Genomic DNA, 11,287 nt, shown 5'->3' on the forward strand with positions numbered 1-11,287 from the left:
AGGGGATAACTGGTGGTGTAGGCTTCGGGGCTTGGATCTAGTCTGTTGCGCGGCCCCGGCACATCTCTCTAGGAGGCTTCTTCAGTGCGGGGCTCATTGCCCCAGGTGCAGTCCCAGGCTTTATGCTCTGGCCCGGCTGGCAGAAGGCTGGGCACCCTTACGGTTGGGAGGGATTAATAAATAGTAGAAATATTAAAAAAAAAAAATTAAACCATCTTCGGTGAGAAATAAATAAGAATTAGGAAAAAAAAAAATTACGACAAGCCCCTTACATCGTACTGTGCGAAATTTAGAGGACGAAAGCAAGGGAGAGGGAGGTTGCAGCAGGCGGAGAGCAGGCTGGTGCTGCAGGGAGGCTGGGGCGGATGCCCACCGTACGCACTCACAGTCCAGAGGGCTGGCAGCGGCGGCAGCTCAGGGGCAAAGTTTGCTCCTTCCCCCGCTCCTCCCCCAGCCCGCTGGAGCTCATTGGGAAAAGAAAAAGCCAAGGGGAAGGAGGAAGAGTTGGACGGGCACCAGGTGGGACGGGCACTCGCGGCCCCCCTCTGTCCTTAAAGCGGCGCGGCCCGCGGGGCCCGGGGCGGGAGCGCAGCCGGAGCCGGAGCCGCCGCGGAGCTGCGAGCGGCGCGTCTGCAGCGCGGGCACCGCGCGGGGCTCCGCGCCTTTTCTACAGCCCCTCTGACATCATGTCCTGCCCCGCCGCCATTGGCTGCGCCGCGCCCGGGCCGCCGGCATGTGCTCGGGGCCGGGCGGTGTCCCCGCGCCGTCCCCGCAGCCCGGGCACCGCCAGCGCCGCCGCGTCCCGCTCGCTCCGCGGCCTCGGGAGCGGCCCGGCCCCGCGCCGACCCCGGCGTTTGTCGCCCGGTGACCGTCGGCGACGTGTCCAACCATGGCGAGCCGAAGGGTCGGCGGGGCACGACTCCTCCAGAGCGAGAAGGAGGCGTTCGAGAGCTCGTTTCCGCTCTGAGATCGCGGATACCCCAAACATTCATGACTAGTTGAATGCACCCAATAACCCTCGTTATGACAAACAATCTCTGTTAGAATATTATAACTTGAGTCACTCCAGTTTGTGGAGCCTTCCACAAACCAAGGCCTTTTGCATCTCTCATTTCCAAGTAGATTGCAAGGAAAGCAGGCCGCGAAGGTCTCTGAACTTGAGGAAAAGCTTCAGAAAGTCTCCAGGAAAGACAAAGAGTGCACAGGGAGACTGTTCATGATGTCTAAATATTTATCCAGGAGGTGGGTAGTAAGGAAGGACTAATTACCATTAAAGATGTCAAATATCGCACTTCTAATTATGTTAGCAAAGGTAGCACAACGGAAGGTAAATGTGAATGCACGTCTGAGATCATGAGACTCGCTGCCTCATCTGTGGCTATGAATTATTACATCACTCTGCTCACTCCCATCAGTTTTGTTGTTTCCTGACAGATCGATTTGCCTCTTACAGGTGCAGTGCAATTAAGATTATCCTTGCTAAAATTGCAATTCTTCTGTTTATAGCCAAACTTTGCTGGGTTTATGCATTCCATTCTTACAATAATTGAGGCTTTTTATCATCTTTTTGTTGGGATTGCTCTAAGTAGTTAAAGACATTTGCATGTCACAGAGGAGAACAAAGTGTCTCTTGTAGAAATGCATATGAAATAGCCACAAGACCTCTCAAGAAACCATACAGAATGGAAGCTCATTTGGCATCTGTGGGAACTGTCCAATGTCTGTCCTAAAATCAGACCTTGGAAACAATGGAAGTTTCACGTTTGAATTCAGATTAGAACCCTACAGTACCATTAGTGGCTCTGTATAGTATTTATCTTGATAAAACCATCTTTCCCTTCCTCCGTAGAGTTGTGAGACGTTTTCAAGCCCCTCTGTGCTGGGAGCTTTGCCTCCAGGAGCAGCTGTGGATCACTGCTCACCAGATAGCCCGGACCCGCGGTGGGACAGCACGGGCTCACCTTTGCTCGAGCAATGCTGCAGATATCCTTACTCACAGCTGTGTACTGTACTGTCCTCAGAGGTTCTAATACCACATTAATTCCTTATCACCGAATTGATGACATACTTTTTGCAGATAAGAAAGGTCATGGATTTGTACACTCTGATATTATCAAAAAGATTTTAGGTATTTAACAGAATTAAAATACAGTATTTTATGCTCCAGAATTGCCTCAGTGGATGGAACCAATAATAGCAAGAGCACGCTGAAAAAGTGTGGCGCGGCCTCCAGTTCACAGGGTATCTCTGATTTTCTTCTAATGGATATACAAACACAAGAAGACATCCAACCCTTGCTACCAAAACACAAGGAGAGTAACAGAATGTAAACATAAAGCTGCTAATGTACACACTGACACATGAATGACATTTACATTGTTCAGAATAAAATCAAGGATACTTTCAAATAATGAGCCACAGAAAAATTGCTGGAGCAAAATCGTCTTCAGAACGAAACGCAGGCTCATTTGAAATGAGAGTTTTTTCATTTAAAAAATGGCGCAGCTAATAATAAAGTCTTTTAACCTGTATTTTGTTATAGGTGACAGGTGAACAAATCACAGGTCTTGAGTTTCTCTACCCTGCCTCTCTTGGTAACGTCATCTCCAGTACCATCTGCTACCTACCAGACAAACAGACCAACCACATAATGAGGTACCAGCTTCCACCCAGCTACCGTGACTAAATCAGAACAAAAGATTCAACGCCTCCTTCAACAAAGGAACACAAGTCTAAGCTGTCTTTGCTAATTGCTGGGTTTCAGGTTGTCTGTTACAGATTTTAAGTGAGCTACAAACTTTCATCAAATACTTATAGCTGTTGGATAAAGATACTAAGAATAAAAGATAAATGAAAGCAAAAGGTAAGAGAGAAGAGAAGAAAGCTTAGAAAATAAGTAACTACTTATGGTAATTTAAAGACCGTGGAATAATATAAACATGAAAGACCAGGGGGCAGAGTGATTGATATCTCATATGTTTTCGATGCCCCTACGGTTATTAGACTGCAATATATGGGAACATACAATAAACTATGAATTAAAATGTAATTGTAGCTTCAGGCATCTTCTTCATTGTCTGCTGTGGTGTTATGTCTTCATGCACCGTGATTGACAAGGTGTAATTAATCATCTTACTCAGTTGTAAATATGGGCACCCTTCACAGTAGGCATCAGGAAGTGTGTACCAGCAAAGGAAGCAATAGTTGACGCTGAGATACCATTAAATCAAAATCAGAATGCGTATATGCTCAGAAATGTGTGTTTGGTGTGACGCTGTTATCGTTTATTTCTAAAATACTGTACCAACAGATTTACTTGATTTGCAAGTTAACTACAACATTAACCGGTTTTATTTATTTTATCTCTTCTTCATTTTTGTAGGCAATGATGTTGTTCTCCTAAAATGTGAGCCAGTTTGCTTCCTGTCAGCAAGTGGAGCTCAGCTCAGCTCTTCCTCTCCCCAAGTTGCTGCAGACAGACCAGCAGCTCCGTGGACTGACTTGAAATGGTTCGGGCAAATTATTACTCCATTAATGGATCACCTTCTGCACTTCTTATATACTGAGTTAGACACTTCAGGTCATTTTAAAGTGAAAGGGAATAACGAAATTATCTTAACAAGGAACATTGTTCCTTTTAAAATAGGACACTTCTTGCCACCAATGCTGTCCCCAAATTGTAAATCAATGTCTTTTAAAAGATTTTTTTCCAGTATTCAAGGGTAGGAAACATGTTATATCTGTTTCTTTTTGTAAATGATTGCTATCCTTATCTAGTGAGTACAGAAATGGTGTCTGAGTCATGGGAAATTTAAGTGGTTTGTCTCAGGAAAATTTGGTGGTATGCTTGTTTTTGATGCACGTAGAGCTGCTGAATGAATAATTGGCCCCTATTTAATGTCCTCTGCTTTAAAGCTGTCTAGTACATTTGCTGTTTAAAAAATGTCTTTCAAAGCTGTTAAATATGTAACAAAAAGAGGTTGCTCTCCCCATTCTGACGTGAACAAAGCCATACAGTGAGCTGCCTGAGGTACTTCCAGCATGGGATTAATTACAAACACAATCATAAATGGAAATTTTCAAAGTTTTTCAATTCTTTTTCTTTGCAATACCAGCTGATAAGTGTTTGATAATCGCATGCAGTAAAAATATTAGTCCAGGAATTAGCTATTAAATATTAAGCCAAGCATTTTTCAGAGAGTATGGGATCTGTTGGATCTATAATTCCACCATTTACCCCTGATGGAATGAGATCTCTGGCTGTCTTCAGAAGCAAACCGAGCTTAAAACAGGAGCGCACTCTCGAGAAGATGATCGACTAAGAATGTGTTTTATTTTGATTTGAAAAACTGTCAATCACAAATAAAAAAGACCAAATACTATTATTACGTATACTAGCTAACTGTATTTGTCTGGTAAGCCAGGCATATGTAGGAAAGAGAAATAATATGGTTTAAAAGGAAAATATTCCGAAGGTTTTGCCCAGATGTTGTGCTGAAATTGTTGTTCCCTGGTACAAGCAATTGATTTCAGAGGAAAAAACAAGCACATATCTATAGATGTGAGAGAGAAATAAGATGTCCAATGTCTCACATATTTCAGTTTATATAGCCACAGCTATTTAAACAATTCCAAAACTGCCTCTACGGGTGTCAAAGAGGGAGGGAAATCTTCAACCACATGATCTTCTCTCCAGAGTCCTGTTAAATCCACTGAACTTAAAACAGAACAAGAAGTGTGAAATATGGGTTTGAACATGTTATGTCAGAAATGTAAAGGTTGGAAGCCTTTTTAGTAACCGATATTAATATTGTATTAAATGTTATGAAAAGGTAGGTGTTGGAGAGAAGGGCTGGGCTCATGTGCAATTTTGTCAAGGTTTTTATCTGTGATTATGATTCCAGATGTATCTATTCCCTGAGGAGAAAAATGAAGTAAAGTTGGCATGTGACATGTGTTTTAAGGTGTTTGGCACAGTTTCCCAAAGTGATGACAAAATGTTCATTTTTATTACAGTGAATTGGTAAAGAAAACACAATTCTGAAGGTCAGTAGCTGTATATTTAAGATAGCTTTGGAGTTTTATTTTGGGGAATGTACATTTTTGGCTATGTTCTTATCTGATTGCCTGACAAGCATCTGCTATAATAAATAATGTAAACAGAATAACTTTTACAAAATATGAAGTAATTTTAATTACTAGAAATTCAGTACGAATATGGCAAAGATTGCAAAAACGTCTCTTTTTTTGCATCTAGGAGTATAGCTTCTTCTTATTAATTTGTAAAAAATCTGTTTACTGCAGACTTATTGCTCTACAGTTAGACCTCAAATGACTGTAACGAGGTCCTTTGCAGGAAGACGTTTTTAATGTCAAAGGACAGATTTTTCTTTTTTTAACCAAGCGGGGGAGGTTATTTTCTGGGTGAAGGCTCTTCAGCCCAAGCACAGGTAAGAGCTGGGCCGCCCAGCTCCCCCCGTGCTGTCCCTGCAGCAGCCCCGGCAGCTCCGTGCTGGCAGCGGGGCACCCCGGGCTGCAGCACCAGGCAAACACTCCCTCATAAACATTTTACAACTTCGGCATCCACCAATCCGCGAGCTCGGGGAGCCTGCCCCGATTGGGTGCATCAGGGATTCGGTAAACACGGCTACATAACAAAAACAAGGTTTGCAGGGAAAAGACTCCTTTGAATATTCAGAGCCTGAGAATATGATTAATTCCATACTTTATAAGTAAACTTCCCCAGCTCTGTATCCATCTGCAAATATTCAGAGTGATGTGCTCAATGCATTCCTTTCTGTTCTACAACCGCATTTCTTTGTGATTTTAACCACATCAGAAAGCGCTTCGGATTTCTAACACAAATATTCAATGCGTTTAATGTAAGGAAGCTTCCTTTATTGGAGGTGATTGGGAACATTTTGTATTTTATAGGTATATTTAAAAGGTTAGCAGTAGGGGGGAATAGTCTGTGGAAAATCTGTCTACAGCTGAAATTCTTAGATGCAGAAGTGTTGCTGAAATGCATAATACATTTACATTCTTTTGTTAAGTAGCTTACAGGACTATCCTCTTAGCTACCAGATACCCAGATCCTTTTTTTTTTTTTTTTTTCCTCCTTGTAAAAAGTCAAATAATATTTCTTCTCTTTCTTCTAATTTGTTACTTTCAGGAGTATATACTTGGTTTGGGGTTTTGTGTGCCATTAGAAGATTTTAATTTCCATGGGTTTTTTACTTTTTTAATCTACAATTTTGTTGTTATTTTCAATAATCTTCTGCAACTTTATATCATCTTTAGTGCATGTAAAGCAGCCCCTCATTGGCTAGTACATTACTGATAATGATTTACAAGTTTTCCCAGATTAATTTTCCATGGGGTGGTTTTTTTTCCCAATATAACATATATAAAAAAAAAAAAAAAAAAAAAAAAAAAAGGGAATGCCAAAGGTTAAGACATTTTATAATACAATTTGGAAATTAATTTTTGAAGTTGTTGTGTTTGTATTTTAAATTTAGAATTCATTTATACTTCAGTATCAGAAAAATAATGTGTAGAATTTAAAAATTAGCGGTCTGCTATTTTCCAGATATTGAAATGTGCCTGCCTAATGAAGGCAGAAGACTTGTTCACTAGATTTATTTTAAAGCAGTGCTTTTAGATAGTCATAAATTAAGATGGCAGTTTTCAACTGGGTACTTATTACTATTTTATTTGATATTTGCAAGATATCTGACCATTTAATATTTATCCTTTATTTCTCTGAGCTGATCTAATTGCACCTCTCTATTTTGCATTTATTTCTCTTTGCAAACACTACATTATTCACTCTCTCCTGTGCTTATTAAACAGTGCCACCTGCACCAAATGAAACAAAGCTTCTCCATCAATCTATCCCAGCTAAAGAACCCCGACTATATATTATAATTAATTGAAGCTCAATTGAACACTTGAGTCTGAACTAGATACAGTAACCTGAAAAAAAAACATTAAAAAAATTAGGATGTACGTTAAAGAAATCTTTTAAATGAAAATGTTCACTCAAACCCGAGAACCTAACCTTGCACCAAGCACTTTTCATCAGCTCTGCACAGTACCTCAAGTAGCAATTAGCAGGTCCTTTAATTAATTAACTATTCCCTGTACATCACAGGGATTTTTGTGGCACTAACGTCATCCTTCATAAGTGAATACCAAATCCAGTCAATATTTTGTCACTCCAAACCCTTCTCTGGACTACCTGCATGCCACCGCCCGGCCGTGCAGCAGCGTTTCCCAGCCAGGAGCAGGTATGGCCGGACAAACTTCGCGGTGCAGCTGGGGAGCGGGGCCGGACGGAGCTGCCACGGCCAGGGACACGCGGGGCACCTCGTGGGCAAACACCGGCAGCAGGAAGAAGCCGGATAGGATGCAAATTGAAACCGTGGCAATGAAATGTTATAAATGTACTCGAGTAAGATGCTTTTCTCTAAAAGCTGAATGCAGCGTGTACTTTGCGAGTGCTGGAGGCTCTGCTGCTGTGCTGCCTCTCGCTCACGCTGCCCGCTCCCAGACAAGAGCAGATTAATTAAGTGGCAGGTCAGACACGAGAAGGTGAGAGGGCACTTCCCACCAATCCGGGACATTTTGCCCATTTTATACTTTGCAAACTTTTTATATAAGCATGGACGGTTCTTTTCAACGTAATTCTCGTTTGGAAAATATTAAGTATTTTGAAGGGAATTACCACCTGAAGATGAGGCACATAATAGGTACTGCTGGTTTTCAGATTTCCAAAGATGCAGTATGTAAATTTGTTTGTATAAATATGTATAAGATATATCACAGGATGAGGCTGCGTGTGTGTGGATGAACGTATGTGTGTGTAACCATCTATCTATTTGCAGATTCAGACACAGACATATGTTATAATTTCTTAGAGGCAAATATCTGCAGAAATAATTTTTGGTGTTCAGTGGTTTTCTTTAGTGTGTAGTAAGTTTCTCTTCAGAGCTTTCTGTGTTCAGGAAAGATCTTATGAATTTATGTAATGTATAGTATTATGAAATCAAATAAAGTATTGCATGATTTTGCAGGAATAATACATTGGCATTCTCTTTCAATGTGTAATAGTTTGAGTTTTGGAACCAAATTTATAGATAATTTTAAAAATAGACAACATGTGATGAACTTGTAGAAACACATACCGCAGAAATCTCAAGAAAGAAGGAAGAATTATTATTCAAATATTTTGAGATGTTTGCCAAAATACATGATAAGCTAAAAAAACCTCACCAAATTTAATTCGAACTCTTTATGAGGAGTAATATGTATTCAATTGCTAAAAGATAGCAAAAGATAGTAACTTACTGATCCCAGTAAGATTTACTATTTTCTAAGAGCAACAGAAATTCCAATTTTCACCTTATGGATTCTCTGCCTCACTGTTATAGCAACTTCAGTTAAAAAAATTTTGGCATGAGCAAAATGTAAAGTAAAACATAAAGGTGAACTGAAAAGCTATGATTGTATCTCTGTTTTTGCTGTGTACATCTGCTCTTATCAATAATTTACTATTCACGTTCTACAAAGACTCTGTTTTTACATTTTTAATTAGCAGTTAAAATTTTACAAAGATAGTTTAAAAAAGGGAAATGCTCAGTGCTTGGAGTCTTTATGTCATAATCTAGTACAGATTTTTTCCAATAGATTTGGCAAATGAATACTCTGTTTTGATACATCAATCTCAAACAAAGGTGGACTCTGATGCAATTTTTCACTGTTCATTTCCCCGAACCTTTTGGGATATAAAGAACCGTGAACAAATACTTAACAGCCTGATCAATAGCCATTGACCATTCGGAGCCCCTCGTACCCTAACAAGCACAGCTTGATCATGTATATTTGATCACGTAAAATTTCAAAGCACCTTGATACAGCAGAGCAAGGCTTTCTATGGCATCTTTGTGTTATCTCCTAAAGCACGTATTTCCCATGATTTAGCTTTACCATTAATGGAAACTCATTGCACATATATTAGATGAAACTCAAGATCATGAATTTCGGTGTTATATATCCACAGTATTTCATATGAATGGCAAATATAAAACACTATCCTAACATTTTAGGGTAGCAAACTCTGGATGTGCCTATGGATTCAATGGACCCCAGAGTGCAAATCTAAAAAGCCCTATCGTTATAAATCTTGCATTCCTGTTAAGTGTTGGCATGCACATTACACTGAGGTGTCTTAAGTTTATTTTAGCGGAAAAATTGCAGTAAAAATCTTTCCCTTGATATCCTTTTAAATGTATGTTCACATATGTATAAAATAAAAAATATTCATGTTCGCAGCTGTGTTAGCCCTCAGCCTTATTAATATCATGGAAAGAGATAAAGATCTAAGCAAAAAAAATTTACAGTGAAAAATGGCTTTGCAGAACTTTATTATTGTTCATAATTGCACATCCAATGTTTTTCATACAGGAATTTTAGTTTATCATTAAAATATAACACTGATGCTGCATTTGTATAGCTGCCTTTTCTGCTTATAATCATAATGTTTATTCTAACATTCTGGGCTTATTATTTTAGACAGATATCAGTTTAATTAGCTTAAGCTGTCATACTCTAAAAAATACAGACGGTTTGCCTGGTTCGGGAGGAGGAAGGTGGCTGCAGATTTCAGAAGCAGAGACAGTTAATGCCTTGTACATTATCATGTAAACAGCAAAAGGACAAAAATAATTACCTGATAAACTTTCAATTTCTGACTCTCCCTTGTATGCTTTCTGACCAATTTTTCTATAGAAAATCCATTCAAATGAGGCAAGTCCTCTAAATATCTGCAGCATCTGCTGGTTCAGACACCTTCCTTTATGCAGAGTACCATTTTCATATGATAATACATGTAATATGATATAGAATGACAGAATGCATGACAGTTGCCCATAATACATAGAAAGTCACTCAAAGGACAGAAGCGACATTTGGATAATTAGCATCCATTGGGCAGTCAATCATGCGAATAGAAAAAACTGAACAAAACCCACAATGGAGTTAGAAAACAAAAGGGACCCTAGCCAGTCTCAGGATTAACTGCTCTAAAGCGATCTAAATGCTTTTGTATCTAAAGAACTGAGGCTCCCAGGGCTGCCCTGTTCCCCTCTAGATACCCAGGGAACTAATTGTGGCGATCAAAGTTAAAGCATTCTCTCTTCTTTATAGACTGCTAAATACACAGAAAAATTATTTCTCCATTCGTGTTCATTAAACTATTTTAAAGTTAAAAAACTGATGCCACATTCTTTTGCCAAGTGAAATGAGCTAGAGTATTGAGATTGTCCTGCTTTTATGAGAACACAACAGACCTTTTAATTTAAACTCTGCCTTTGTTTGATTAATATTATTTTGCTGTGTCCAGTCTGCTATCTCTTTCTTTTTGGATAATGAAGGCAATTGTCATTAGAAACTCCTCTCTGAGAAAAACCCGAAAACAGGAATAGGAATAATAATGATAATAACAAAGCCCACTAATAAAATTAAGCAGGAAAGGTCTCACAATTTCTTAGCAGCTTCCACTTCATAAAATAAATAAAATATTTTGTCACTCAATATATGCAGCTCAAAATACTTCCTTTCCCCAGATTAGGTGGAAGATCAGGGCAGCCTCCTTTAAAACTCCTTCTAACAGAAGAGAAAGAGAAAGAGAAAGAAACAGAGAAGAGATACAGAGAGAGCCCCAGGATGTGGAAAGTCATGAAAATACCTACCCTGGAGACAGTATTCCCATAGGATCCTTTTCATACAAATTCCAACTTGCCTAATGCCCTTAATGAATGAAATAAAAAGAGAATTCAGAAAGGCCCATGCTGATGGCTCCTGCTGGAAAGTGTGTGGTTTAAGGCATAGCTGCAGCAGTTCTGGGAGGGATTCAGCTCCGGTCCCCATCAGCCAAGCAGACAGGAATCACTGGGGCGAAATCTTCCCCCTCACACATTTGCAATTGACTTGAAATAACATCACGACACCTTTGGATAATTGACGCCTTCTTACCTTTCGTTGTCCTTTGTAATTAATATTTGTAGATCTAGAGGTTTCTGCCAGCCACAGATAACAGGAAGGTGGAAGGGGTGGGGAGACGGAGCGCGTGTGTGTGTGTGCGTGAGTGTGTGTGTGAGTGTGTGCGAGAGAGACAGAGGCAGAGGGAAGGAGAGAGGCAGAGAGAGGCTCTGGTTGTGTCTCTGCTTGGGGAATGGAGTGCTGGTGTATTTGTGTGGATGTGGACCGGGGGCTTTGCAAACCTCTG

At 40.0% G+C, this 11,287-nt stretch overlaps 1 protein-coding gene across 1 annotated transcript in view; it reads right to left on the reverse strand.

Annotated features, from left to right (window-relative positions):
• LHX2 (LIM homeobox 2) overlaps positions 1 to 11,061 on the reverse strand; it is a 33,013-nt gene extending 21,952 nt beyond the window's left edge. Inside the window, exon 1 of the mRNA XM_058423115.1 lies at positions 11,035 to 11,061. The gene's annotated coding sequence lies outside the window, so the exon portion shown is untranslated. The remainder of the gene's footprint in view (positions 1 to 11,034) is intronic.
• Positions 11,062 to 11,287: the final 226 nt, after the last annotated feature.

Source organism: Hirundo rustica, chromosome 20 (genome assembly GCF_015227805.2).
Source record: "Hirundo rustica isolate bHirRus1 chromosome 20, bHirRus1.pri.v3, whole genome shotgun sequence".
Lineage (NCBI taxonomy): Eukaryota > Metazoa > Chordata > Aves > Passeriformes > Hirundinidae > Hirundo > Hirundo rustica.